The sequence below is a fragment of the Hemicordylus capensis genome, chromosome 2 (genome assembly GCF_027244095.1).
Source record: "Hemicordylus capensis ecotype Gifberg chromosome 2, rHemCap1.1.pri, whole genome shotgun sequence".
Classification (NCBI taxonomy): Eukaryota; Metazoa; Chordata; class Lepidosauria; order Squamata; family Cordylidae; genus Hemicordylus; species Hemicordylus capensis.
The window spans coordinates 412,109,624-412,136,445 of record NC_069658.1 but is presented as its reverse complement, the minus strand read 5'-3'; the positions used below and the strand labels follow the sequence as shown (position 1 = coordinate 412,136,445).

The following is a 26,822-nucleotide window of genomic DNA, read 5'->3' as shown; positions in this document are numbered from 1 at the left end:
GTGCTCACGCATGTAGTCTGCCATTAAAATGCAAACCAGGGCAGACCATACTTAGTAAAGGGAACAATTCATACTCTCTACCACAAGACCAGCTCTCCTCCCCTTTAGGGAACATACATGAACACCCCAATTTGGAAGAGAATTCTTAGAAAGTAGATGAGCCCCCCCCCCTGCCAAAATCCTCACAAAAAAGCTCATAATGACTAGGGACATGCATGAATTCGTACGGAGGCCATTCTAAAGGCCTCTGAACCAGTTCGAAGGCAGCGCCGGCTCGAAGGTTTGATTCTGGCGGGGATGCCTCTTTAAGGGTGGGGGAGGGTGCACTTGCTCCTCCCACTGTTTTTCCCCACCAACACTCCATTTTTTGCAAAATCCATGGGGTGGCAGCATACCTCCCTGCCACCCCTTCCCCGCACAGGTGATACTTCCAGCCAAGAACAGGGGAAGGGGCAGCAGGGAGGCATACTGCCGTCCCAGGGATTTTGCTAAAACGGAGCGCCGGCAGGGGAAAAGCAGTGGGAGGGGTAAGTACACCCTCCCCCTCCCTTAAAGAGGCACCCCCACCGGCATCAAACCACACCTCTAAGGTTCTGTGCACATCACTAGTAATGACTGAGTTGATTCCAAAGTGAACCAACAAAAGCTCACACACTGGTGCTGACAAGGCCTTTTCCAGGGGCGTAGCTATAATTGGGCGAATGGGTTCAAAGAACCCGAGCCGTGCCCAATCAGGAGCCGCCATTCGCGGCCCTGACACACACCCCACGTCTGATGTCAGACGCGGGGGTGGTAGTTTAGCTCCCGAGCGGGGGCCGTGCGGCCCCTTCGGGAGCTAAAAAAAGGCTGGTGCTGCGTTTGCAGCGCCAGCCAGGAGCGGCTTTTCCCTGTAAAGGCCCCTTCAGGAGCTAAGACTGGTGCTGCATTTGCAACGCAGCCCAGAAGTGGCTCTTCCCTGCAGGGAAGAGCCGCTCCTGGGCTGCGCTGTGAACGCAGCACCAGCCTTTGTCTAACTGCCGAAGGGGCCACGCAGCCCCTTTGGCAGTTAAGCTGCTTCTCCCAAACGGAGCCTCAAGGCTCTGTTCAGGAGCCAGACCACGCCCCCCCCACGTCTGACATCAGACGTGGGGGGCATGGCTATCCCCTGCGTGTGACGTCAGATTCAGGGGCGGGGCTATCGGGGTGCGCGCCGCAGCCAAAAACAGGGGCCGCTGGCGGGCTAGCTACACCCCTGGCCTTTTCTTATACAGTTCATTCACATGGTGAATACTCATCAAAAGAACAGCGTTAAGGAGGGCACATGGGCTAAAGAAACATTTTGTGTGAGTGCAGTAAAGATCCTGCCCAAATAATCTTGCACAAGAACAATTGCCTGCATTAGCATGATTAAGATAACATGCTAGAAGGTTAATGTGTGGGAAGAGGAAGAACACTTTCTTCCTCTAGCACAGAGAAATTTTGGTTCTGTGGACTGATTTTTAAAAACAGCTAAAGCACACCTTTAAGACAAAAACAAGTACTCTATGTACATTTCACTCTTCCCATTGAATCACTCCTGCAAGTTCCATTTCTTAAAGCCTTTGCTACAAAATGGTCATAATTTCAGTTACTGGCAGCCTGTAACATCTTTGTCTTTGAAGGCTGCTTCTTAAATGTTACATGCCACTCATACATTCTGAGCAGCTGCATCCGTAAAACACTGATGTCTACTGCATACCACAGCTATCCTCTATAATAAAAAGCCTGGCGTGCGTCCATATCTCCCTCGGCTGTTCTGGGCATGCGCAGAGCGCATGCCCAGAACACGCCAAGGGAGACACAACCGCCGGGACCAGGCGACCATGATGGGCGGGAGGAGGAGAAGTGGCGGCCGAGGAGAAGCAGCCGCCGCGAAGCCGGGCGGGGGGAAGAGGCGGCGGGGGAAGCTGGCTGCGGCACGGCCTCGGCCAAAGGATGCGGCACGGCCAAGGCGGCGGCGGAGCTGTGGCCGAGGCCTGGCCGCGCCGCTGAAGCCGGGCGGGGGGAAGAGGCGGCGGAGGAAGCTGGCCGAGGTGGCAGCGGAGCCACGGCCGAGGCCTGGCGGCGCCACCAAAGCCGGGCGGGGGGAAGAGGGCCCCCCACCCGAAACCACCACGGGAGGTCCCACCACGGGAGGCGGGAGGCCGGGTGGGAGGAGGCGGCGTGGGAGGGCGGAGAAGGCAACTAGCGCCCGTTTTTTTAACTGGCTGAAAAATACTAGTTACCTATGAAATAACACAGCAAAAGTCTGAAAGTGGGGCATAATTAACAGTAGCATTCATAAAGTCCAGAAAAGAGGATTTGCAAATCAGGAGGAATCTATCGCTACTGCTGGATAAATTTTTATCTAAAGCTATATTTACACATGCAATATTGGGTTTTTGCACTGGCCTTCTATCCAGAAGGTATCCTCCCTGCAAAACAACAACAACAACAACAAACCACTTTTGCACACACACCTCTGTTTGTCAAATTACTCAGTTTTGCCCATGTGAATCTACTCCAGATGTACAGAACAGATAGATCTGGAAGAGAAACATTAAGTTAGCATTCTCAGTGCTGCAACTACCAATTACAGAACATGTCCACTGACCCCTTATATGCAGTATAGATCATACTGTCAGGGCAATTTTCTCGTTTATATTCTAAACGCTTAAACTCTATTGAGCCAGCAATCCTATTTTGCCTTCAGCGGCTCGTGTTAACCCAAGCTTCCAAACAGACTTTAAGAGAACATCAATGCAGAAGAGAATTCGGGGGGGGGGGGGGGACTAAAATGAAAAACCAGTAGTTAAGTGGAAGAGATGCAGGGTGTGTGTGCATGTGTGGAACTGGTTGAGTTTGACCACTGGTCATTTAAAGCTAGTCTTCATCAAGGTCAAGTGTAGCTCAGGTTGCTGGGGGATAGAAGAATTACAGTCTACAATATCATTGCTTCTTTCCTGTAATATTCCTAAGTGATGCATCATTCCACTTCCACATTCCAGGATTAATGCTCCCTGCATCCCTGGCTGTCCTTATTACTTGGTTTTATAGCCTGGCCTATGTTTGTAGGCTTTATCAGCTCTCAGTGCCACCACATTTCATTTTTTAGATTTGCCATATTCTCCTTTAAAAGGGTTTGTTTGGAGCAATGCTTTTTGATTTCAGTCTTTAAGACATGTTTATATTTTATTCATAGTAGTAAATAAAGGACAGTTGATATTATTTGCTATTACCTTTGATTAGACTTTGTCTTCTTGTGTTGTTTTGTAATTTGATGTGTTGCAGTATTACTGCTTTAAGTTAGAAAAAAGAAGAAAATAAATTGCATTAAACACACTGACAGCTCTAAATTGTGAACCACCCAGGGACTTTTTTTTTTTAATAAGGTGGTATATAAATTTGAGAGAGAGAGAGAGAGAGAGAGAGAGAGAGAGAGAGAGAGAGAGAGAGAGAGAGAGTGTCTCTGAAATAAGGTTGATAACACAGTATAAAAATGACCAATCCCAATAAATTAAACCAACCCAATCAATTCGGAGCCAGCTAGTTTACCAAAAAGACAGACCATCTGGTTTGGGTGCCAGACCCACAGAAGGTTGCAGACAGCCAACAATAATGTGGAAGTGAATGGGTGACATAGTCATTCAAAAGTACACGTAACCTGGAATGGAAATTCTAATGTCTCACAGTCCCACTTTAGCAACTGCCCCCTCCAGCGTTGGCGGGGGAAGCATGGATTGTGCTCCCACCCAATCCTTGGGTTAGGTTGCACGTGTGTGAATACCCTTTAAGTAGGGCAGTGGCAGCCAGAAGGCCATGCCTGAAAAGTTCCTCTGTGACATTGCAGATTAGCTCTCACTGTTGACTACCACTCAACATACAGGGTGACATATTATGGAAGAGTACGTCAGCCCAGTAATGGTGCATGGATGCAAGTTGCGTAACTGTGCAAATTGCACAAATGCAAAAACTGTGCCAACAATGTTACATAAAAGTAAGCCCATTATTTCAAATGGGCTTGCTCTTGTGTAACAACATATCTTCCCACAGTAAAAAAGGAAAATGTGTTAAGTGCAAGAAGCAGTGCAAGAAGGAGATGCAGGGTGGCTTGCAGGTGGTAGTAAAAATGAGGATGATCTGCAAGCTCTAATAATGAAAGTCAAGGAGCACAGTGGAAAAAAATGGGAAAACTACCAAGTACATTTAACTAAGTACTATGACATTTAGTTTAAAACTAATGACAGCAGGTACAGCAACCAGCCACAGAATTGATAATGAAGACATTGAAGTTGTGGATAGCTTCTGCCTTTTAGGATTGACAGTCAACAGTAAGGGATCCAGCAGTCAAGAAATACACCGCAGACTAGCACTTGGTAGGGTTGCAATGAAAGCCTTGGAAAGGATATTTAGATGCTGTGACGTGTCTATACCTACAAAGCTTAGAATTGTTCAGAGAATAGTTTTCCCCATGACACTCTATGGATGCAAAAGCTGGACTTTGAAGAAGCAAGATAGGGGGGGAAAAAACCCCTTTAAGAACTTTGGTGCTGGAGAAGACTTTTGAGGATACCATGGACAGCCAGGAAAACAAACAGATGGATCATATAACAAATCAATCCAGAATTTTCACTTGAAGCACAAATGACCAGGCCCAAACTATTATACTCCAGACACATTATGCAAAGACCCAGCTCCCCTGAGAAGTCCATAATGCTGGGGAAAGTTGAAGGAAAGAGAAGAAGAGGACGACCAGCAGCAAGGTGGATGTACTCAATTATGACAGCAATGAATGCACCACTGCAAGACCTTAAAGGCCAAGCTGAAGACAGATCATCCTGGAGAAAATCTATCTATGTGGTTGCTAAGAGTCGACACTGACTTAACGGCACTTAATCAATCAAAAAGGTACCCATTACATTTTTTTTAAGGGTATCACATATTATTTCCTAAATTAGTAAAAGTCAAGTTATCTAAAAACTTAATTAAATATACCCTCTTCAATATTGTAAGTGCTCTATTGAGTAGTAAATTAACATATTTTAGTGATCATATCTGCACCATTATTTAAGAAATATATGAAAAAGTCTCCATGGGAAACTCAGTTTAAATCACTGATTTAAGTTGAGTGTTTTCCCTTGGTGATATAAGTTGCCTTGATTTAAATCAATCCACCCTGGTGTGACACAACTAAGGCATGGGGAACTTTGGCCAGATCTGCCTTCTTTAGAAAGGGGCACAGCTGAAGCACCAGCCACAGCTGTACAAAGGCAGCCCTGGCTACTCCCTCCACCTAATCACCCAAAAGCATGTCGGGTCCAGCAGTACCTACAAGTACACCTGCTCTTTCAAGGGAAGTGTAAACCCATCCAGAGCTGGTTGAACCCTTTCATCCCACTTGTCTCTCCGACTGACCAAAAGCACCTCCCTCTTGTCTGGATTCAATCTCAGTTTGCTAGTCCGCATCCAGCCCATCACTGCCTCCAACACCTGGTCAAAGCAGTTATACACTAAGGTCTTCCGCATGGCCAAGAATCAGGATATAGGATACCCAGCCTTTCCTACCCGTGTGATCCATGGGACTTCAGCTTACCCAGCCCATTCAATTGTGGAGAACCGGACTTCTTTACCTTGATTTTTACTGATGCAGGACCCCAAAAGCAGCTGCTCTACCTCCGTCTGCCAGGCATCTGTTGAAATCCCTATTGTAAGCAGTCCCCAGCAGTCAGTGGCCATGTTCATATGAGAATTTTGTGGCTATCGGGACCAGTCAGAGGAGAACTGCTGTGTACTGAGGGCTCCCTCTCTACTGGGAGTACAATGCATTGTGGGATACCCGCCTCAGTTCTTGGAGGAGCCAGCTTCCTGAAGCAATATGGAGCCCACGGCAGCTATATTCATGTGTGAGGTAAGTTAGCAGAGTCAACTGGAGGTTCTGCTCATCTGCCAGGTAAGGGGTGGGAACTCTTCACTCCCCACAAACTACCCTCAGCTGATTGTGTTTCAGACCTTACAGTAAGGTCTTTTGCATTTGCATTATACTCCTATTTTACATTCATATTTGTATGCTGACAATAACCCTGTATAACAACAGTTCACCATCAGTCCCACTTTATGGGGCGGGGTGGGGGGGCGGATTCTGGTGTCAAGAGTCAGTGACAGCTGCCTTAGGACTCCTGGGAATGAGCTGTCAGAATCTTAAGAATTTCAGTTTTCTTGCCTAAGGCACAGTGAATTCAGGCAGCAATGAACAGGGATTTGAAACAAGGCCGCCTAAGAAAGACCTAATACTTAGTCCAGTAAATCACAGCTTACTTTACCCTCAGAAGTGTTAAGTCCCCATCTTATTTTGAACTTCAGAATAAGCAAAAACTCAAGCAAGTGTCACAAATAATGTCTTTAACACATTTAGAAAACCAAGTGAATTTTTAAAAGATAAAAAAGGAGAAGAAAAAGAGTGTTTTCCCCTCCCCATGTTCTTCAAGCAGGGCAGTGAAATGCAAAATGGCAGATTAAAACACTTGGGACATAATTTCTGTGCTTAGACTCATGACATATTTAACAAGTTCTAGTTCTAGAAATGAGCAATCCAATGCTTCCATTAAGTCCACCTAGCCCCATGTGAACTTTGACTTACTACCAGTATTGTATAAATATTTTCTGTTACACAATGGATTCATCCCCTTAAATGAAGGGGCTGATTTGAGGTCGGCACAAACTGATTCACACAACATTGTGTTGATTTGGCACAAATTGATTTACACAACACTTTTGGAGGGAATTTCCAAATGTACTCAAAGGGACTCGGAGAGAGGGAGCAGGAGCGGGAGAGAGCGAGAGCATGAGCGAGCGCCAGCCAGCAGGGATGTGCAGACCGGTCCGGAGGTTCAGGGGTTTGGTCCAGAGGTTCAGGATCGAACCACCCCCCCCCCCCACACACACACACTGGTTCCATCCGGACCGGACCCAAACCTCCGGGCAAGTCTGCAATTAAAAATAAATAAATTAGAAATACCTCTAGCCCCTTTGAGAGGCTTCCTGTAGGCCATGGAGGGCAGTTCACAAAGGTTCCCCCTTCCCCACCGGCCTCTTAAATCACCACCGCGGCCCGGGAAAAATGCTTGTTTGTGGTGTGCGCGCGGTGGCCATTTTGCCACAAGTGTGCGAGGTGGCCATTTTGGCCGCTGCACATGCGTAAATGGCCTCTGCAAGGCCTGGCATGGTCCAGGGTCTCACAGAGAGCATTTGCGCATGTGCAGTGGCCATTTTTTTACCAAAAAAATTACAGGGGGGGGGTAGTGGCCACCGTGCATGTGCAAATGACCTCTGCAAGGTCCTGGGCTATGCCAGGCCTCACAGAGGCCATTTACACATGCATGGTGGCGGCCAAAATGGCCGCCATACACACTTACAGAGGCCCAAATGGGCCAAAAACAAGCATTTTCCTGAGCCGCGGTGGTGATTTAAGAGGCTGGTGGGGGAAGTGGGAACCTTCGCAGACACACACACACCCCGCGGCCTACAGGAAGCCCCCCAGAGGGGCTAGAGGTATCTTAAATTTTAAAAAAATGCGAACATCCCCCCGGACCGGGGGTGGGGTTTGATGGGGCCGGACCAAACTTGGCTGGTCAGGTTCAAGTCCGGTCTCGAACCGAACCGGTCCAGCCGGTTCTGTGCACACCCCTACCAGCCAGCATGCAAGAAGAGGATACATCAGGAGGAAGGAAAGTTTGATTTTGTGGTTTTCTTTTTCTCAGCACTGAGTATATTATTGCTGCTATAACTCTTTTGCTGTGATGAGCTCCATGTCTGGCCTTAACTAACTTGTACTTCACTCACTGCTCTAGTCTGCTCTTCAATCTGCATTACAAAGTGTACTCAGTCAAAATGTGGCTGATGTTGTTCTGGTTGAGCTGATGGCTATGCTCAGTGGCTGCTAAGGGTGCTGCTGTGCTGTGGCAGTTTTTGCAAGTAAGGACGGAGTCATAATTGTGAGAGAGCAACTTGTGCCCTCTTTACTGCATCATTTGTGCAGTAAATGATGTTACTGCAGCACAGGCACTATACAAGCAGGCTTTAAAAACAAAAAACAAAAAAACCACACCCTAAACCCCCATAGGATCCTATGGAGTTTGGGGGAAGTGGTTTTTTAAAAAAGAATTTAAATTGCCCGCTTGTCTGTTTCTTTTGTGGGTTGGGTGGTATATAGCACTCATCATGCCCTACCACTCAACCCATACTGGTGTCCCTAGAGCCTATCCATGGGGGACAGTGGGGTGATTCAAGTTTCCCATTGTTCCCTATGGGCGAATTGCAAATTTCTGTGAATTTCGAATCAATTGACAAACCGGCCGGTAATGTCCAACTAGTGTGATGAATCAATTTGAATTTTTGTGATTCAATTTGAGGTCAAATCAAATAACAAAAAATAGATTTGTGCACACCCCTATATAGGACTGTCTTAAGCCACCCCCTTTCACAGCCACTGTCCCTCCTACAGTCCCCTCACCCGGAACTTTCATTATGGAGTTTTCTCAAAGACCTCTTTTTAAGGCACTAAAACATAACTCAGGAAACTGACAGCAAATAAAATAGTCACTACAAAGATATCTATTCTGGCTGTGGAGGCAGATGTGAGAAAATGTATATAGAGCAGCTTTGTCCAACTACAAATGTAAAAGAGGAAATAAGAGAAGCAATGAAATTCATTGGTTATTGAAGCAAGGGTGTATTTTTACTTTTTCCTTATGTGATTTGTAACAAGATTGGCTATTTGCTGTCAGTTTGCAGAGTCATAATACTTAGCTATTGTATTTAAGAGCATGCTTTAACCACTAGTGTATGGCACTGAAGCTGATGTGTTACATTGAAATGTTTGCTAACTTTGGACATCTATGTTTTATGTTTTTACGCATTAAAAAAAGAGATCTTTGAGAATTTGAGGTCTTTGTGGATTTCTGAATATGAGTATGTTGTCATTATTATACCATCTTATTCATTATGGAGTTAATGAACTGTACTGGCATTAGCATTTGCAGGGCATTTTTAAAAAGTTTAAAACCTTTTTTTAAAAAATGAGGCTATTCACAAAGTCCATCGAAATCAGGCTAGGGGAGCTAAGCCCAATTTTGGTGGACCGTGAGAACCACCAGGCTCGCAGGCGAGCCCGGTGTTCTCCAGGCGTTTAACCTGCCAAACTGCCCCTCCCCTTAAACCGGGTATGCAGAGCGAGCGCTCCACAAACCCGTTTTTTTAAATCATGAGTTGCTGCGGCGCGGCTCCATGAAAAGCAGCCTCCCAGCTCGGGGGTCTCTCTAGCATGCCCTGCGCACTCACACAGGGCATGTTGGAGCTTCCAAGGGCCGCACGGCCCCCAAACTCCCCAGCCCCCACCGGCTCCATGATGGACCCGGCAGTTGTGTGGGCGGCCGCCCAGAGCAGACTGACTGCTCGTCTGCGGGGAGAGTGGGGGCTTAGCCCGCTCTCCTCGAAAACCCCCTCATGGCTCTTCTCACCGATCGTGAGAAGAGCCTCAACATGTTTTTCACATGAAATAAGACCAGGGTTAGAAAGTACAGGAAATCTTATCTTTGCTGCAACCTTTCGTTTCTGCTACCAGAAATCCAGCTAAAATCCTTGATTTCTCCATTGCTTTCTATGGACAATGTAGAAAATTTGAAGTTTTGGAGGAACTAGGAAGTTTCAGATTTCTGATGGGGTGAGTTACATTAGGTATTGCTTATCTTTATAGTTATGTAGCAATGAATTATTATTGTGTTTGCCATGCCACTGAGAGGTGTTGCAGGAATTAGCAATAACCTTAATTTTAACCTTTAATATTTACTTTAAAAATGTGTGTCCTGAGGGGTGACAAAAGATGACTCTGAGGAAGCCAAAGGCTGAGCTAAGCGTAAGCAGTCTGGACAGAAGAGGAATGACATTCTTACAATCTGCTCTTTCCCCAAAGTACATGTTGGAGCTGGTTTTGCAAATCTCATTTACACATCTGCCATGCTTGTGAGAAAGACTTTGGCACCAGCCAGAAAACAGACATTTGGCAAGCTTGCTCTTTCCTGCTCTTCTTTCTGATGTGAGTAGTTGTCAGATTTCTTTGCGGGGGTGGGGGGGAGGAAAGAAAGTGTAGATTCATGGTAAGTTGGCTGCCTTCACAGTGGCAAGGTTAAGCTGGGAACTTGTAGCTACCTTATCTTCTTTGATGGGTTCCCTGCTTGTTTAATTCCCAAAGGCTGTTTAACAAGATTGACAAGTGGCACCCGTGTATCATGAACAGAGATGACTGCGCCAAAGCTATGGTTGCCAGTTGGTGGGAAAATGCAATGCTTCCCTTAGGGCTCTGACACCACTTACAAAATTGTGATTTGATGCATTCTCAAGAAGTCGTCCTGTCCTGACTGCCCGTGAGATTTGCCAGGCCAGGCTGCAGGACCTTGGACCAAGGGAGTACATTCACTCAATGCTGTTCAGAAGCAGACTGAGCCCATATTATTCCTCCTGGACTCCACCTCCATGCCAGGAAAGGGGAAGCCTTAAACAGAGCTTCCAGGTCTGGCACTCCTCCATTTTACTTCTTCCTGTCATGCTTATTGTCAGCACTGGCTTGCAAACATTAGAGGACATGATGATGTGGAACATAGGAACCTTCCTTATACTGCCATAAGGAAGGCACATATACCGAGCCAGACCTTTGGTCCATCTAGCTCAGTATTTTCTATAAAGATTGGCAGTGGCTTCTCCAAGGTTTCAGGCAGGAGTCTCTCTAAGTCCTATTTTGGGAGATGCCAGGGAGGGAACTTGGAACCTTCTGCATGCAAGCAGGCAGATGCTCTTCCCAGAGTGGCCCCATCCCCTAAGGGGAATATCTTACAGGGGTCACACGTGTCCCCCATTCAAATGCAAGCCAGGTTGGACCCTGCTTAGCAAAGGGGACAATTCATATCTGCTACCACAAGACCAGCTCCACAGAGGCCAGCTCTGTAGTAACTCAGGTTCCAGTGGAATTGCCCTGAAGGAACTTCCTCAGGAGACCCCAGCCCCTGGGCTCTTTCAGGTTTCAGTCTGGAGTCATGATCTAGGGCTGGGGCTCCTGCTGGTGTCTGATTCAGAATCATTACTGCGAGTGGAGGCTGCAATAGGCTGGGCCATGACAGAAGTAATCTCTTAGCATTCCTAGATGCCAATTATGGGGCAGGTTTTTGTTTGTTTGGTGGAAGGCCATTGAAGAGATAGTTGAGAAAGGGCACTTCCACCTTCTACAAACTCTTGATGTTATTGAATATGGACAGAAGAGTTCCCACAGTGGGATCCAGGTTGCATGTTGATACACTTGCATCATTAATAAGGATCCTCTGGATTGAAGTTCAGATATGAACTCTGAGCAGATCAGGAGGCAATACTAGAAAAGCCAAGGCAACTTATTGATCAAGTCAAAGCAAGCCTGGTAACCAAGTCAAAGCAAGCCTGGTATCTTTAGCCAAGACAAAGTTGTGCTTAATAAAAACTGGGAAGGTCGTCTGTGGGACAAAACACTGAGGTGTAGTTAGAGCAGAAAAATGGGCCCAGAGATGGAGTAAGGCAGGAACTTGGTAGAGCAGTGAGCAAAAGCAGTCAAAGATACATATCTTTGGACATTTCCTGACTATGCTGGAGGAATGAGAAGGAGGAAAAATAACATGGGAAGAAGGACTGTGCAGCAGAAGCCAGGTTTGGAGCATGTGGACCTCAACGTTTAGCCAAGCTTTTGCCATCCCATGCTAAAGCACTATTAATTAATCATTCCCAAGGCAGGGTAGGTGAGTAGAGCAAATAAAGTTCACTATCATAGGACTCTTGTGGATGTCTGTGTGCGGGGATGAGTGCGCAAGCGGGGTGGAACTTAAATCTCTTTTAAGTATTTAATTTCACTAAATGTTTTAGTGATGCTGTTTTAGAGCATCATGAGAAAGTGTGATTTCTAGTCTCGCCTTTTCTTTCTCAACCGATTTTGAATTTTGTTCCTCTGGGGACAGAAGTGTCCTGTACAAGGTACAGAGAAATGCACTGAACAGCAAAATGAATAAATCAGCATACTCTGATGGATCACTGGATACCATCTGTTACACAACTATTGCCCTAACTTTGACATCAAGCCTGCAGTTTTGTAACAATGACTTGTAACCCCTCTAACAGTGCTGGCTCATTTCATTAGTTTTTGCCACTTGAGACAAAAGGCAACAGTCACCTGCCCTGTCCCTCAGTCCACCTACCCCACCTCGCTAGCTCCAACCTCTGATGCTGCTGATGCTCCACCACCACCTCGCTGCCTCCACCTCATCTCTCTTGCTGCTTCTGCTGCCCCTGCCCCTGCCCCTCCCCTTCCATTCCATTCCCATTCCATGCATCCCTCACCTTCTATTCCAGAAGGCAGAAAGTTGTTAGAATTTTAATGCACAATGATCTCCTTCTGCATTGCTCTTGCAGCACTAACCTCATTTATAGCATATTGCACGGTGAAAAATTAATTAAATTTAATTTTGTTAATTATGTACATGGGAAAGAGAGAGACCCTTTGCAATAAATCCAAGGGCTACTTACAAAGGAATTCAATCAGATTTTTGAAGAATACTGTATAGTTATTAATGTATATAATTTTCTGAGCATTCAAAACACTTCACCTACTCTATCTCTGGAACTGGTAGATCAGCCCTTTAGGGCTGGTTGTTGTAAGTAATCCCATGTGCATGTGGAGGCAAGGCCAAGAGATCGTAGCATACTTACAGCCCCTTCATGAGTTCAAGGCAGAAGTGAAATCTGAACTAGGGACTTCCTGATCCACAGCTCAGTCTCTCGACACTAGCTGAAGACCCATCTTTTGGTTCCACAACATAATCCCAGATCTTGAATCTTGTGTCACACTGCATGGGATCACTTTGTGGGGTGGGGATGGGACTATTGTATAAATTGATCCCTAAGATCCTAAGTGATAATTTCAGCTTCCATTTCCAAACATTGGTTTCCTTTCTGGTAAATGCCAGGAGGAAACATGTAAATGTATGATTCTAGGAGTTAAGAATGGCTTGAAATGTCATTAAAGGTGGTTACCAAGGAGAGCTGGTCTTGTGGTAGCAAGCATGACTTGTCCCCATAGCTAAGCAGGGTCTGCCCTGGTTGCATCTGAATGGGAGACTTGATGTGTGAGCACTGCAAGATATTCCCCTCAGGGGATGAAGCCGCTCTGGGAAGAGCAGAAGGTTTCAAGTTCCCTCCCTGGCTTCTCCAAGGTAGGGCTGAGAGAGATTCCTGCCTGCAACCTTGGAGAAGCCGCTGCCAGTCTGTGAAGACAATACTGAGCTAGATAGACCAATGGTCTGACTCAGTATATGGCAGTTTCCTATGTTCCTATGTACCGAGTGGCTCTCACTCCCTTTTAAATAATACTGTGCTTTTTTACATTAAAGTAACACATACATGTGCAAAATTAAGCATGCTTGATCAGTTACAGATTCTTTTGTTCTCAAAACAAAAATTGAAGCTGCTACTTTTTGTGGCCAGATGGAGATTAGTTTAACTCAGCGAATATATTAAACAGCTACAGGGTTACTACCAAGAGTTGAGAGGAGTTGGGGAAGAGCAAAGAGAAGCACACAGAAATCCATCTCCTTCTGTCCAGCAAGATGTGCTTCACAGAGCAAGCAGACTGAAGGCGGCTTAGCAGGTAACTTCCTGTTTTTATATTATAGATCAAAATTTATATTATAGATCAAAATTATAGATCATATTATATTATAGATCAAAATTATATTATAGATCAAAATTTAACATCAACCTCTCTAAATCCAACAAGGATAGTATACCTGCCAACATGTCCCTATTTTCCCATTCAGATAGGAAAATAGGGATATGTTGGTAGGTATGGGATAGGTATGTGAAACAGGAAGGCTGAATTTAACACAGAAAGTGCAACACTGCCTCCAACCACTACAGCTGCTTACTAAGAGGTCATCTGCTATGGAGGGAATCTTCAATGGCAGAGTGCCAACCTAGCAATCCATGTGCCAATCACTTCCAACAATTTGACTGAAGGGATGTTTCTCAGAATGCTGGCTTTGTAACAGGGACACTACCCACTGAGCCAGAAGTGATTCTGTTATTCCCTTGAAGTAACTAAGAGCAAGAGAGGCCTTTGTCATGCAAGTGCCAAATCTGTGAGTAGTGCCAACAAGCAGCCAGATGTCAGGTGTCCCCACTGCATACCACCTTGCAAGTTTAAACATCTGCAGCATGTCTAGTCCAAGAACACTACTGGAAGATCACTGTGCCATGCCATGCCTCATATTCTTGACTATTGCCCAAAGGGACAGGGACTTAACACACTATGCATTATGTACAGAGACATCAGGCTGCACCCCGGGGCTGCTGTGGACTTCTGAGGCAGCCCCAATGGTGTTCTGAAGCGGCAATGAGTAGCACATCTTCAGAACAGCATTGGGGCTGTCTCAGAAGTCCATAGCAGTCCTAGGGGGCAGCTGTGTAAAGCTACACACAATGGAAGCCAGGGCTGCACAACCTGGGCCCTCCACTTACTGCTGGACTATGACTCCCCTCATCCACAGCCACAGCGACCAATAGTCAGGGGTGATGGGATTGTAGTTCAATACCTGCAGGAGAGTGGAAGCTGTGCCTCCTTGGTGTAAGCCCATGTTCACAAGGAGGAACAGCTTCAATTGTCTTTTGCAATTGTCTTGGCTAGTCAAGGCTCAAGAAATTGCTATAAAACTCTGTTAGAAAGAAGTCTATATGTATTATTATTTTTATTTATTTACACAGTCAGACAGGTGTTATTGACTGGATTGTTTTATACAGACATCGAGTCCTTCCCAAGGACCTGGAATGGCTGAATTTTATTGTCAATTCTTATAGATATCGTCGCAGAATATAGGCTGTTCCCAGTAAAGCTGCTTTTTGGAATCAGCTGATGGTGATTTCTGTGGCCCCTATGGTGTTGAGGTGCTCTTCAAGGTCTTTTGGAACTGCACCCAGGGCGCCAATTACCACTGGGATTATTTGGGTCTTTTTCTGCCACAGCCTTTCAATTTGTAGATCTCTGTATTTTGTGATTTTGTCTGGTATTGCTATATCGATTATTTTCACTTGTTTTTCTTTCTCCTCGACTACAGTTATATCTGGTGTATTGTGTGGCAGATGTTTGTCTGTTTGTAGTTGGAAGTCCCATAATATTTTTACATCTTCATTTTCAACAACTTTTTCAATTTTATGGTCCCACCAATTTTTGGCTACAGGTAGCTTGTATTTTTTGCAGATGTTCCAGTGCAGGCACCCCCAAACTGCAGCCCTCCAGATGTTGCTGAACTACAACTTCCAGCATACCCAGCTACAAAAAATTGTGTCTAGGGATGCTGGGAGTTGTAGTTCAGCAACATCTGGAGGGCCGCAGTTTGGGGATGCCTGTTCCAGTGTATCATCCCTGCTACCTTGTCATGCCTTTGTTTGTAGTCAGTTGATGCGATCTTTTTACAACAGCTGATTAGGTGGTCCACTGTTTCCTCTGCTTCTTTACAAAGGTGGCACTTGCTGTTTGTGGTTGATTTTTCTACTTTTGCTTTTATTGCATTTGTTGTTCGTGCCTGTTCTTGTGCAGCCAGTATTAAACCCTCTGTTTCTTTCTTCAAGTTGCCATTCTTAAGACATTGCCAGGTCTTGGTGGTGTCTGATTTTCCACTTATATTGTGCAAATATTGACCATGCAGTGTCTTATTTTTCCATTTTTCTGCTCGGTTCTTGACTTGGTCTCTCTTGAAGGCCTGCTTTGTTTCATTGGTGTTGAATAGTTTCTCGTTCTTGACCATTTGAAGTGCATCTTCTTCACTGTCCTTGATATATTCTTCAAGGCCTCTTTTCTTCTCCTCTACTGTTTGATGGACTTGCAGCATTCCTCTTCCACCTGAGCTGCGAGGGAGGTATAGCCTATCGACATCACTGCGGGGGTGCAGAGCATGATTGATGGTCATGATTTTCCTGGTCTTACGATTTAGCGTCTCTAGCTCTGCCTGGGTCCAGTCTATTATTCCTGCAGTGTATCTGATAACAGGTATAGCCCAGGTGTTTATGGCTTGTATGGTGTTCTCGCCATTGAGTTTAGACTTGAGGATTTTTCTAACTCTCCTGATGTATTCACTTCCAATTCTTCTTTTAACTTCAGTGTGTGCTGAAGTTAATATTATTATATTAATAATTATATTATTATTATTATTATTATTATTATTATTAGTTCTTTTTACACCTAAGCCCTGCTCATTCTCTGAAGGGCCCATTCACATATCACACAGCAACGCACCCAAGTGCACACCCAACTGCTGAAGGCTGGCGCAAGGTTCCTGTGGGTTACTGAGCACTAGGGAAGTCAGTGCAGCCTTTATAACCCACGGCAACTCCCTGCCTATCTGAAGTTGTGACAGGCACAGGCAAGGGTCAAAAAGAGTGTTGCACACCACTGCTATAAGGTTCTCTTCTCATCTCTTTTGGGTACAATCACTCTTCTTCAGGAGCAACTGCAGATAATAAACCCTTTGGCAGAAATTATACCGCCTGAGCTATACAATGAACAATTGACCCCAAGGAAGAGTAATTAATTATACTTGAAATATGAGAGGCCACAATGCACATGCTTCTTCCTAGCAGAGGGTTTTTAGTTCTCTCTTTGCCCTGCTAACTGGGTACCAGAGGCATTTTTCAGAGTGGCGGCTCTCTGAAACTTAGCAGAAGAAGAAAAAAGGCCCAGCATAGTACCCTTCGCACACCTCTGTTCACAGGTGTCTCCCTTGAGTTTCTTTTTAGATGGCGAGTATCTTTGGGACAGGGAACCATCTCCTCATTCCTTCTGCTATGTAAACTGCTTTGAGGACTTTTTTTGGTGCTGAAAAACAGATTATGAATATTCTAAATAAATAATGTTACATGCTCCCACTACAATAATAATGCTGAGATGTACCACCCAGTTTGCTTCTGCTTTTTTAAAAAAAATGCTGCTGCCTTGTCTTTTTAAAATTGCACTTTCAAACAGAGCAAGCCCTACACTGCTCTGATCTAGGCCTGGGCTTTAAAAGCCACTTTCCGAGGAGCAACACTTTGCCTGCAACAGAGGATCTTGGATGATCAATTAATCCATCACTCCCCTAACCTAGACTTAGGGCAACCAGTGTAGGCAGCAACTCTGCTAGTCCTGCACTTAATTTAAACCATGATGAGGGAACAGTGTGAAGCATTCCCACCTACAAAAGAGTCACATTTGTCACTAAAATTAGCCCAAACATGTGTTATTTTGTGAATTCAAAGGGAAAGAAAACATGGAAACAAAAGAGGCTCTGGCAGAACAGTACTAGTGTGCTAATGTTCCTGCAGCAGGGTGAAATCATTAGCTCCTCTCACAGTTACCTTTATAATGTCAAAAGCACTGGCTTTTTCAAAGACACCTGCTCCTTTCTCTCAGTAAATGCAGCTCCCCATTGAGTCATATAATAGCCACAAACTTTGCTAATGGGATACTTTTCTCAGCATGACTTGGGGCTGGGGGTGCTCAAATAGTTTTTGAGGGGGGTAGTTTTGTCCAACAGACAAGAGCTCTTTCCAAAGTGACAACGTTCAAGCTGCTTGCTGAAGAATGGCAAAACACACCCCTTTAAATGGCAAGGGGCAACAAATAATATGGAGCAAGTGGGATCCATTTCTCTACCTCTGCAGTTCCTTCCCCTTCAAACAACCTCTCTAACTATAGCTGGATCTTTAGCTAGAATGAGTGGGGAGGACCCTGAGGCAGTAGAATGGACTGCACTACCTGCAGAGGAGCAGGTGGGATGTTCGCCTAGGTTTGGCGGGGGAAAGAAACTTCTCAGGAAATAGAAAATTAGAAGAGGGGATAGAGGACTAAATCCTTTCTCCTTGCTATCCTAGCTCTCTTCTGGCAGGGAGCTTTCCACATTGGGAAGCATTTAAAAGTGGCACCCCACCTCTAACCTGAAGTGGTACAGTCTATACCACCACCTCAAGGTTTAACCATCTCAGTCTGCTACATATGTAGACCAGGCCTAATTAGGGGATAGCTACAGCAGTGGCCTTAAACCCATTTTAGCAGTTGTAAAAACCAACAATTGCAAGACTCCACGCCTGAGTTTTCTGATTCCAGCCTTGAGACACGTGGCCTGACATTATTTTGTTTATACTTCACTTAACATCTAGGTCAGATATTTGTTGGTAAGGCTGATTGACCTGAATTCCCACTGTCCATGGCAATACACAATGACAGCCTTAAAACTGCTCAGTTTACACACTGCTAATGTAAACTGTTATCCCCGTGGGGTTTGCAATTTCAGGGCACAGACTTCATAGGTCTAGCTCACCAAATGACAGCGTAACTTAAGGTTGTTTCCCACTACTTGTGTCTTTAAAATGTGGTTAGGTATAGCAGGGTTGAAAAATGACTGGACCACATATCTTTGTACAGTCTGAATGATTCGATGCCGGTGTTTGTGTGGTAAGTGTGAGCTTTGGTGGGTGGGTATACTTGAAAATGAACGTTGTCAAAAGAGGACAGATACAGCATCCCCTGCAGTCCAAACGGACACCTGGTCTGCAATACCCTTCAACGTACATGTGGCACATCTTTTTATGGGGTAGAAACAGTGGAACCAAAGACAAGATTCCACTCTCCTAAACTGGCAAATGCCACTCAAATGGCAATGCATTTTTCCTCCTCACAGAAAAACAAACAAGCGTATAAATGGGTATCTGGAGGACTGTCCTTTCATTTTGCAAGTCTGGCACGTTCCAACCAGTCTGACTGGAGAACAGTGAGAGTTGCAAGTGTGATGAATTGTTTTGCTGGGAAAGAAAGCGAACAAAGGCAAAGAACTCATCAATTTCACAGGCTGTTATCAGAGAAATTGTTCTGGTACGCTCGTATTGGAAGTCAATGACTTATCCGGAGTGAATAGTTCACAAACGTTCCAAAGGCCTCCTAGCTCTAAAGGGAATTGCGGAAATCTTTTTTTTTTAAGTGGGGAGGGGTGAGCCCAAGAGCTGCCTCAGCTCTCTACCTAAATACCTACACACCTGCTCATCACCAGCCTGTTCCTGCCACCAGCTGCTCCTGCCTCAATATGTTTTTGAGTTATTTTGTGTAGATGTGCAAATACATAAAACAGCTGCTGAACATAAACTTGTTCATGTACAGGGGTCATTTTATCAGCTCGTGCAAATATATGTGTAGAAAGTAACAGTAAAAACTGTGCCAACAGAGCTGAAAGGTGGCAGGAATAGCAGTGAGTGAGCACCTACACCTGCTTAACGGCAAGGTCTGCCTCCTCTCAATCTCTCCACTCGTGTCTTCTACCCATTTCTTCGTCTCTTCATCTTACAAAGAATAACTGAAATGATTGGACACAGTGTTAGTAGGGCGGAAAGGAGTAATATCTTCGCAAGAGGCTGGATCAAAGCAAAGCCCAGAGAGTTGCCAAGCAGCTGAATGTGCACCAAGGGGGAGGAGAACTATTTTTGTTGACCTCCCTTCCCTCCCTTTGGCTGCCAGGAATATGAACATAGGAACATAGGAAGCTGCCATATACTGAGTCAGACCATTGGTCTATCTAACTCAGTATTGTCTTCACAGACTGGCAGCGGCTTCTCCAAGGTTGCAGGCAGGAATCTCTCTCAGCCCTATCTTGGAGAAGTCAGGGAGGGAACTTGGAACCTTCTGCTCTTCTCAGAGCGGCTTCATCCCCTGAGGGGAATATCTTGCAGTGCTCACACATCAAGTCTCCCATTCAGATGCAACCAGGGCAGACTCTGCTTAGCTATGGGGACAAGTCATGCTTGCTACCACAAGACCAGCTCTCCTCTCCTCTTCTACCTGAAGGTTATGCAGTCCTCAGGGACTCATTCCTGACAGCCAAACAGCACTTTTAGAGGGAGGGGAGAACAGTGAAAAATCACTCCACCTCCACACACATTCAGCTGCTTGGCAATATTCTGGGCTGAGCTCGCAGCTTGACTCTTCTGAGGATGTAGCTCCTGTTCTGGTTTTCTAACACTACAGAACATATCAGCCAATAAGGACTAATTGCTTGATGAGGTTTCTACAAGGTATTTTAACCAAGGCAAAAATGGCTTTGAGAGGCTCACAACCTAGCTCACACCCCCAGGATCAGTTATTGTGACTCTACAGCTGGTTTTTTCAAATTTAAAACCTATCTGATTTAATTAGTTTTAAAAACTTGAAGTTAATTGGACTGTGGATCAAACAGTTAATTCATTTAGATGTAATCAACAAATAACTTTGATGGGATTATCATATTGGAGATTTACTCTGAACTTTCACAGAGATTTGCCACAGGCTGATCAGCAAACTCACATGGGAGAGTCCTTCTGGGATGATACCCCTTCAGATGGAATGTGGGAGAATCACATTTTGAGTGTTTCCCAGGTAAAACAATGCACTAGATGCAGAAAGCTAACACATCAGGGAAAGGTTCATGACAGAATGCACATATGGTGAACAAAATGTAACTTGTCCCCTTATTTTTAATAAAGTACCTGCATCTTTTCTCCTATGGATGGAAGAGCAGCAGGGGTTGGGAGAGGAATTTTCAACCCAATTTTCAGATCAACCCAAATTTGAATGTTCAAATCAACACAAAAGAAAAGGGTAATATGATGCTCCTTCCTTTGCCATTCTTCCACTCAAACCCGCAGCTTCCTTCTGCAGTTTTTCATTAAAAACAATTGGGAGACTTTTACTTGTGTCTATCATATGTCGTCTAGTTTTTTGGCCTCCTATGACTTACTGAATGTGGCAGCAGAATGTATGAAGCACATCCACTAAAGAGTACTGAAATGTTGGTAATGTGAACATTCTGTCTGTGGAGTTATATCTGTGATGTTCAAGAATGGAAATCGTCATTTGATATTGCAGTCCTCAACTGATGAGCATGAATGTGTGAGTCAAACTTTAGAGCTCATATGCACCTTGGTCAGCAAAATGTAGCTGAAGTAATTCCTTTGGAATTTTTTTTTTAAAAAACATGTGTGCAGTAACTTATCTCATAAGCATCAGATTCAAGTCAACAAAGGTTTTCTTTGCCAGGTCTTGAGTTCGCCCAGTCCTTTCCAAGCAAGTAAAAGTGTTCAAGGTGAACAGCCTCTTCCTCCCACCATCAGTCTTTTTTATTACTATATCTGAAGGGTTGCTATATAAATAATTGACATTTTAGCCAATTAGACCTTGGCAGGAAGGACTGTGGAAAAGAAACAGCTATTCATTCATAGCAGTGTAAAACAAAATTTTGTTTTCTGCAAAGATTTAACCAAGAATAATGACTATGATATCAGTCTCCTCATCCAAAGAGAATTTATATAGTATTTACCAGTTTTAAGCATGTTAAGCTGAAAGCAAGTACAGGAAGTCCTATGTGTTTCTCATTAAGACAAACAGCACTTAAGACCAGACGTTTGTAAATTGCCACCTTGTTCCAACTCTACAAATGGTTCACTTTACAACACTCATTGGGAGAGAAGAGGTTTTTCCAATGTAAAGCTGCTTTTAGAACTTTTTGTTGAAAAGCAGAATATAAATAATAGTAATAGCAGTAGTAACTGAAGGCACCACTAGATAGCTGCTGGCAGTGGGTCCCCAGATGTTACTGGACTTCATCTCCCATAATCCCCAGCCCCAGTGGCCTTTGGTTGGGGATTATGGGAGCTGAAGTCCAATGACATCTGGGGGCCCAACGCTGAGAATCTCTGGTCTAGAGGATGAGATGGCAACAACAGCAGCTCAAGCTCCCATTGTCATTTAGACTGGCAGTCTCAGTTGTAGCAGCTGCTGCTGCATCCGAGACTGCAGGAGGATTGGTTGATTTGCCCCTCCAAGATACTTCCCCTGCCTCCACTGCTGCGGCTTGGCCTCTTCCTCCTCCAGGCTCAGCTGCTGTACTGTGACAGCGAGAGGGAGACAGCCTGGGCCATTTCCAGGCCCCTCCCCCCGGATTCCTGCCTGCCCTCCTTCCTTCCCTAATTGTTGTCCAGGAGGCAGTGGTGGGAGACAAGCTACCCGGTTGCCTCCCTTCCTTCCATGGGAAAAAGCCAGGAGACGAAATGGGTGGATGTAGGGATGTGCACAGGCCGTTCATACACACACTCCTAGAGGGGTGGGGAGTGGTTCCCTTTAAAAGCAGGGAAGGAACTCCTTACCTGATCATCCCCACTCTTCCATAGGTGGCACCTGCTCTCCAAATGGCCATGTGGGGCTGCAGCACTGTTCCCTGCAGCCTCCGTGTGGCGTTGGCATGCACATGGCCAGCGCGCATGTGTGCCAGCCATATGCATGGTCAGCATGGTGTTGCAAATAGCTGGTGTGCACGTGCATGCCAATGCTGTGCAGCGGTTGCAGGGAACAGTGCTGCAGCCCCACATGGCTGTTTGGAGAGTGGGAGCTGCTGGCAGAAAAGCGGTGGGACAGGAATGAGCAGGTAAGGAGCGCCATACCTGCTTTTTAAAGGTAACCGCTCCCCGTCCCGTCAAGCATGTACAAACGCCAGCACCCAAACCAGTTTGGCACTTCCCAGAGGAGGTGCCAAACTGGCTTGTGCATAACCCTGAGTGGGTGACAATGGTAACATCTTGTTCTCAACCATCAAATTCTCTACTGCATGGCTGCACATCTGTGACTGACACACCACCAGCTTTGACAGCAGCAGGGGGGTGGGATACAGCCTTACATAGGAACATAGGAAGCTGCCATATACTGAGTCAGACCATTGGTCTATCTAGCTCAGTATTGTCTTCACAGACTGGCAGAGGCTTCTCCAAGGCTGCAGGCAGGAATCTCTCTCAGCCCTATCTTGGAGAAGCCAGGGAGGGAACTTGAAACCTTCTGCTCTTCCCAGAGCGGCATCATCCCCTGAGGGGAATATCTTGCAGTGCTCACACATCAAGTCTCCCATTCATATGCAACCAAGGTGGACCCTGCTTAGCTATGGGGACAAATCATGCTTGCTACCACAAGACCAGCCTTGGTTCAGGAACCAACCCCCTCCCCCCATTTATAACATTACTTCTTATGAGAAAACAGGTTCCAAGATAAGACACTTTGATTTAAGCCACAGTTTCCAGGAAACAATTGTGTCATACATCTGAGGATTTCCTGCATAACCTTCACTTTTCCTCAGTGTTTAGTTCAATGGTGTTTACTCCCTGGAAAATGAAACTGTAAGTCTGATTGTAATCCTAATAATTTGTAAGTATAGGACACAATCAATTAAGCATGTTAAAGAACCATTAATTTCTCTAGGAGAAATTTCAGCCTGGTCTTAACTCTCCCATCAAAATCAATGAGTGCAGTTCTATACTTGTTCACTTAGAAGCAAGAGCCACTGTATTCAAAGAAGCTTTCACCGAGTATGTATGTTTAGGATTGCAGGCTAAAGAACTTTGCTGTGGCCAAATCATGGCCAAACCTGGAACTAGCATCCCAAGAAAGAGGTGCTAATTTACAATGTTCCTGAATTGTATTCTGTTAATTTAATCTTTTCTGCAAATGCCAGGCTCATCTAAGATTGCAACATACAGCTTTGTACAGAATTCTTTCCATTTCTAAGATATTTCTGTTTCTGCAGCTCCAAGCAAATGTATAATCTATTCTACCCCTGCTAACTGGGCAAAGAGGCACCTTTTACCGTGGTGATTCTCTTTATTTAGCAGGGGGAGAGTAACTGGCCCTATCCACCCCAAGCACAGTACTTCCAGTGACTGTGGCTGGTGTGTGTCTTGTGTTTCTTTTTAGAATGTGAGCCCTTTGGGGACAGGGAGCCATCTTATATGTTTGTTATTTCTCTGTGTAAACCACCCTGAGCCATTTTTGGAAGGGCGGTATAGAAATCGAATTAATAATAATAATACGTTCTTCTCCTACACAATGTATTCTTTAAAAAAGAAGAGTTGGTTCAGACATAACATAGAACCACAGTTAAGCTAGAACCAACACAACATCTTGAGTCTTGGGACCGCACACCTTCGCTTTCCCATACCTACACAAGTGTCCACTTCAAGTTCAGGTTGGAATAATCCAAGACTGGTTGTGACATCCACACCACCCAATTTTGGTTTATTTACTTGAAATAGACTGTGACCTGTAACTCACTTCAAAGACATCTACAGACCACCATTTATTTCAAATAACTAAGTCAGAAAACTGAGGACAGTTGGTTCGGCCATCATGACCCAACTTAGTTTATTCTAACCTAAATCAGAAGTGGGCATTCACACAAGCATGGGAGAGGGAGAGGATATGCTCCCAAATCTCCAAGACATCCAAGCTTAACCGTGGTTCCACATTACAGCTGAACCAGCCCACAGTCCCCCCGCCCCAACAGTTTAAATTCTAAAGCTTAAAGCCAATATTATATTAAATCTTAAAGCAATACTAAAAAGCCAATACAGGTCACTTTTCAAAATGATCCTGACTGTAGTAGGTGAATGTGCATGGGGATGTGGTAAAGGAGCTGGTTATTCACAGAAGCATCAAACATTATGTTGGAACTGCTCCCTACAAACAGAACTCTGGGTTTTTTTGCTAGTCACGTTTTATATAAGCCTGAAAAGCATTTTTGTAGAAACCTTGGTACTCCACCCTGCCATAAAAGCCTGATAAAAGGGCATGATCTGGGCCTCTGAGGCTCCTGATGACTTTCCTTTGGGACTATCATGCCAAGAACACTGAAAATCTCACCCTCTAGCCTGGCTTCCGCGAGTGTGACAAAACTCTGCATTAATTATCAGGGCACGGAAGCTCTTTGCCAGTCCTCTTCTTGTTGTCTCACCTAGGACTAAGTAGGAATATAGCCTCTCACAGTTTATTAGCATGGCAACACCTTCCCACGCAACAGAACAGCCACCTGTTTAAAACACAGAAATCAGAACTTGATTCCTATTTTAGCTCAGAAATTGCGAGTTTTCTGTTGATGAGGGCTTTTTTTCCTTTTGCAGTTGGGCATGTTGGGAGGGGCACTGCTCTGGCCCTCACTTCACACCCAGTCCACAGTTGGGAGCCCACACCCAGTCCATACATTAGACCACAGAGCTGGCTCACCACCACTCAGTCCTGGCAATATCAAGTGGTACAGGTGTGAATGAGCCCTTGGAGAGCAAAACCGCCCCTAAGACTTCACCTTAAGAAGGATACTTTTCATTGGAGACAGTCCACTCACACACTCAGATAAGAAACACCAATACTGAGGAACAAAGTTCTGGATACACACATGTGAACCAGCAAACGTCCTTCACTATTCAGTCACCTCCTTCTCGATCCACTTTCCTACTATCCACGAGCCATAAAACAGTCAGCCTGGCAACAATAATATGCCACTCCGCTTTCTCCAGGGTGCAGCAGCTGCACACTCTTTGCAACTCAGGTGGGTACCTGGGCAGTGGCCTGTCACTCGGCTCTAACAGCCAAAAAGGAGATAGGCGGTTTTTGGAGCTGCAGCTGCGATTCAGAGTTGCACCTGGGCTCAGGATCCCGGAGTCCCTTTGACACAGGTACAAAGCACATACACGCGTCCCCTTCGCTGACAGGCACATGGTCAAGAGGCAAAGAGTCCTCCTAGTCCTTGGCCAATCTTAAGACCCCTCTCCCCGCCCCCCCCCCCCACACACACCAAAGCAGACGGAGTCCACGACCACCAGCCCGCCACCCGAGGCAATCCTCTGTGCCCATCTCTATCGCCCGATGCATTTCACCCAGCGAAGGTAGATCTTCTCCCCTTTGGGACGGCAGGAGGTGAGCGAGGATCCCCCCTTCCCTGGCTGAGGACCAAGCTCCCCCCGTCCCGGCAAGAGCCCCCCGAAATCCCCACAACGTCCACTTTGCAACGGCTCTCTCTCACCTACCGCGGGCGGAAAGCAGTTTCGATCCGAGGCAATGAAACGAGAGGGCTTGCTGCTGCTGCTGCTGCAAGTCGGCGGCGTGGACGTGATGAGTTCTCGGCTGCTCCCGCAGTGGGTTTTATCGCTCCCCTCCGACTCCTTCCTCCTCCGGGAGGAAGCAAGGACCGACTGAGTTGCTTGCTGTAAGGGAGGGAAGGGACGGAGCGTGAGGGAGCCCCCGAGAGAGCCCCGGAGTCGGAAAGCCAAGAAAGGCGGGGAGGTGTCGGGGAGGAGGTGGGGGGACAATCGCACAGGGGCGTCTTGCTGCAGAGAGAGCAGCCTCCCCTCACCCGCACCCACGACGGCTCCCTTACACCGGGCAACCACTTCACTGAGCTCCTCCCGCCGGGGCTGCCCAGAACTGGACTGCTGGAGGACGAGAGCGCGGCAGCTCCAATCCCGTTCCTGCGAGGTCGGGGCCACAGTTTGGCTTCACCTGACCAAGAGCCCGCTCTCCACGCAAGCACTGGGGAAGAAACGAGCAGGAAGGCTGGAGCAATCCAAAGGACGGACGCCGAAGGGGAGGGAGAGGGAGACCTCTCCTCCGGCAAGCCCACTGAAATCCCAATAGGGGAAAGCCCAGCACTCTCCACCCACACCCCAAACCACTCAAATAAGTTTGTCCTGAATGGAAACAAGATTAAAAAAAAAACCAAAAAAAACCCAAAAACCCGCAAGCTTGACTTTCGTATGGTAATCAATGGCATGAGAAACCTTGGATGGATTATAATTAAATGTGTACTTTAAAAAAAACACAACCCCATAGATACTGCTCTAAGATCGTCTGGCTGACCCAGTGAAGACTCGTACAAATTAAAAAGGCAATGCTTGGTTTC

The 26,822-nt window shown here is 45.7% G+C and overlaps 1 protein-coding gene across 5 annotated transcripts in view; it reads right to left on the bottom strand.

The window, feature by feature from the left end:
• The window catches only part of CACNG5 (calcium voltage-gated channel auxiliary subunit gamma 5), a 56,423-nt gene extending 29,822 nt beyond the window's left edge, over nucleotides 1–26,601 (bottom strand). Inside the window, exons 1-2 of one of the 5 annotated variants that reach the window (XM_053301981.1) lie at nucleotides 26,301–26,598; nucleotides 25,951–26,127 (exon numbers count right to left, since the gene is read on the bottom strand). The gene's annotated coding sequence lies outside the window, so the exon portion shown is untranslated. Of the gene's footprint in view, nucleotides 1–12,260; nucleotides 12,281–25,946 lie in introns of those variants that run through there. The other 4 variants (XM_053301982.1, XM_053301979.1, XM_053301980.1 and 1 more) reach the window with 4 other exon arrangements.
• Nucleotides 26,602–26,822: the final 221 nt, after the last annotated feature.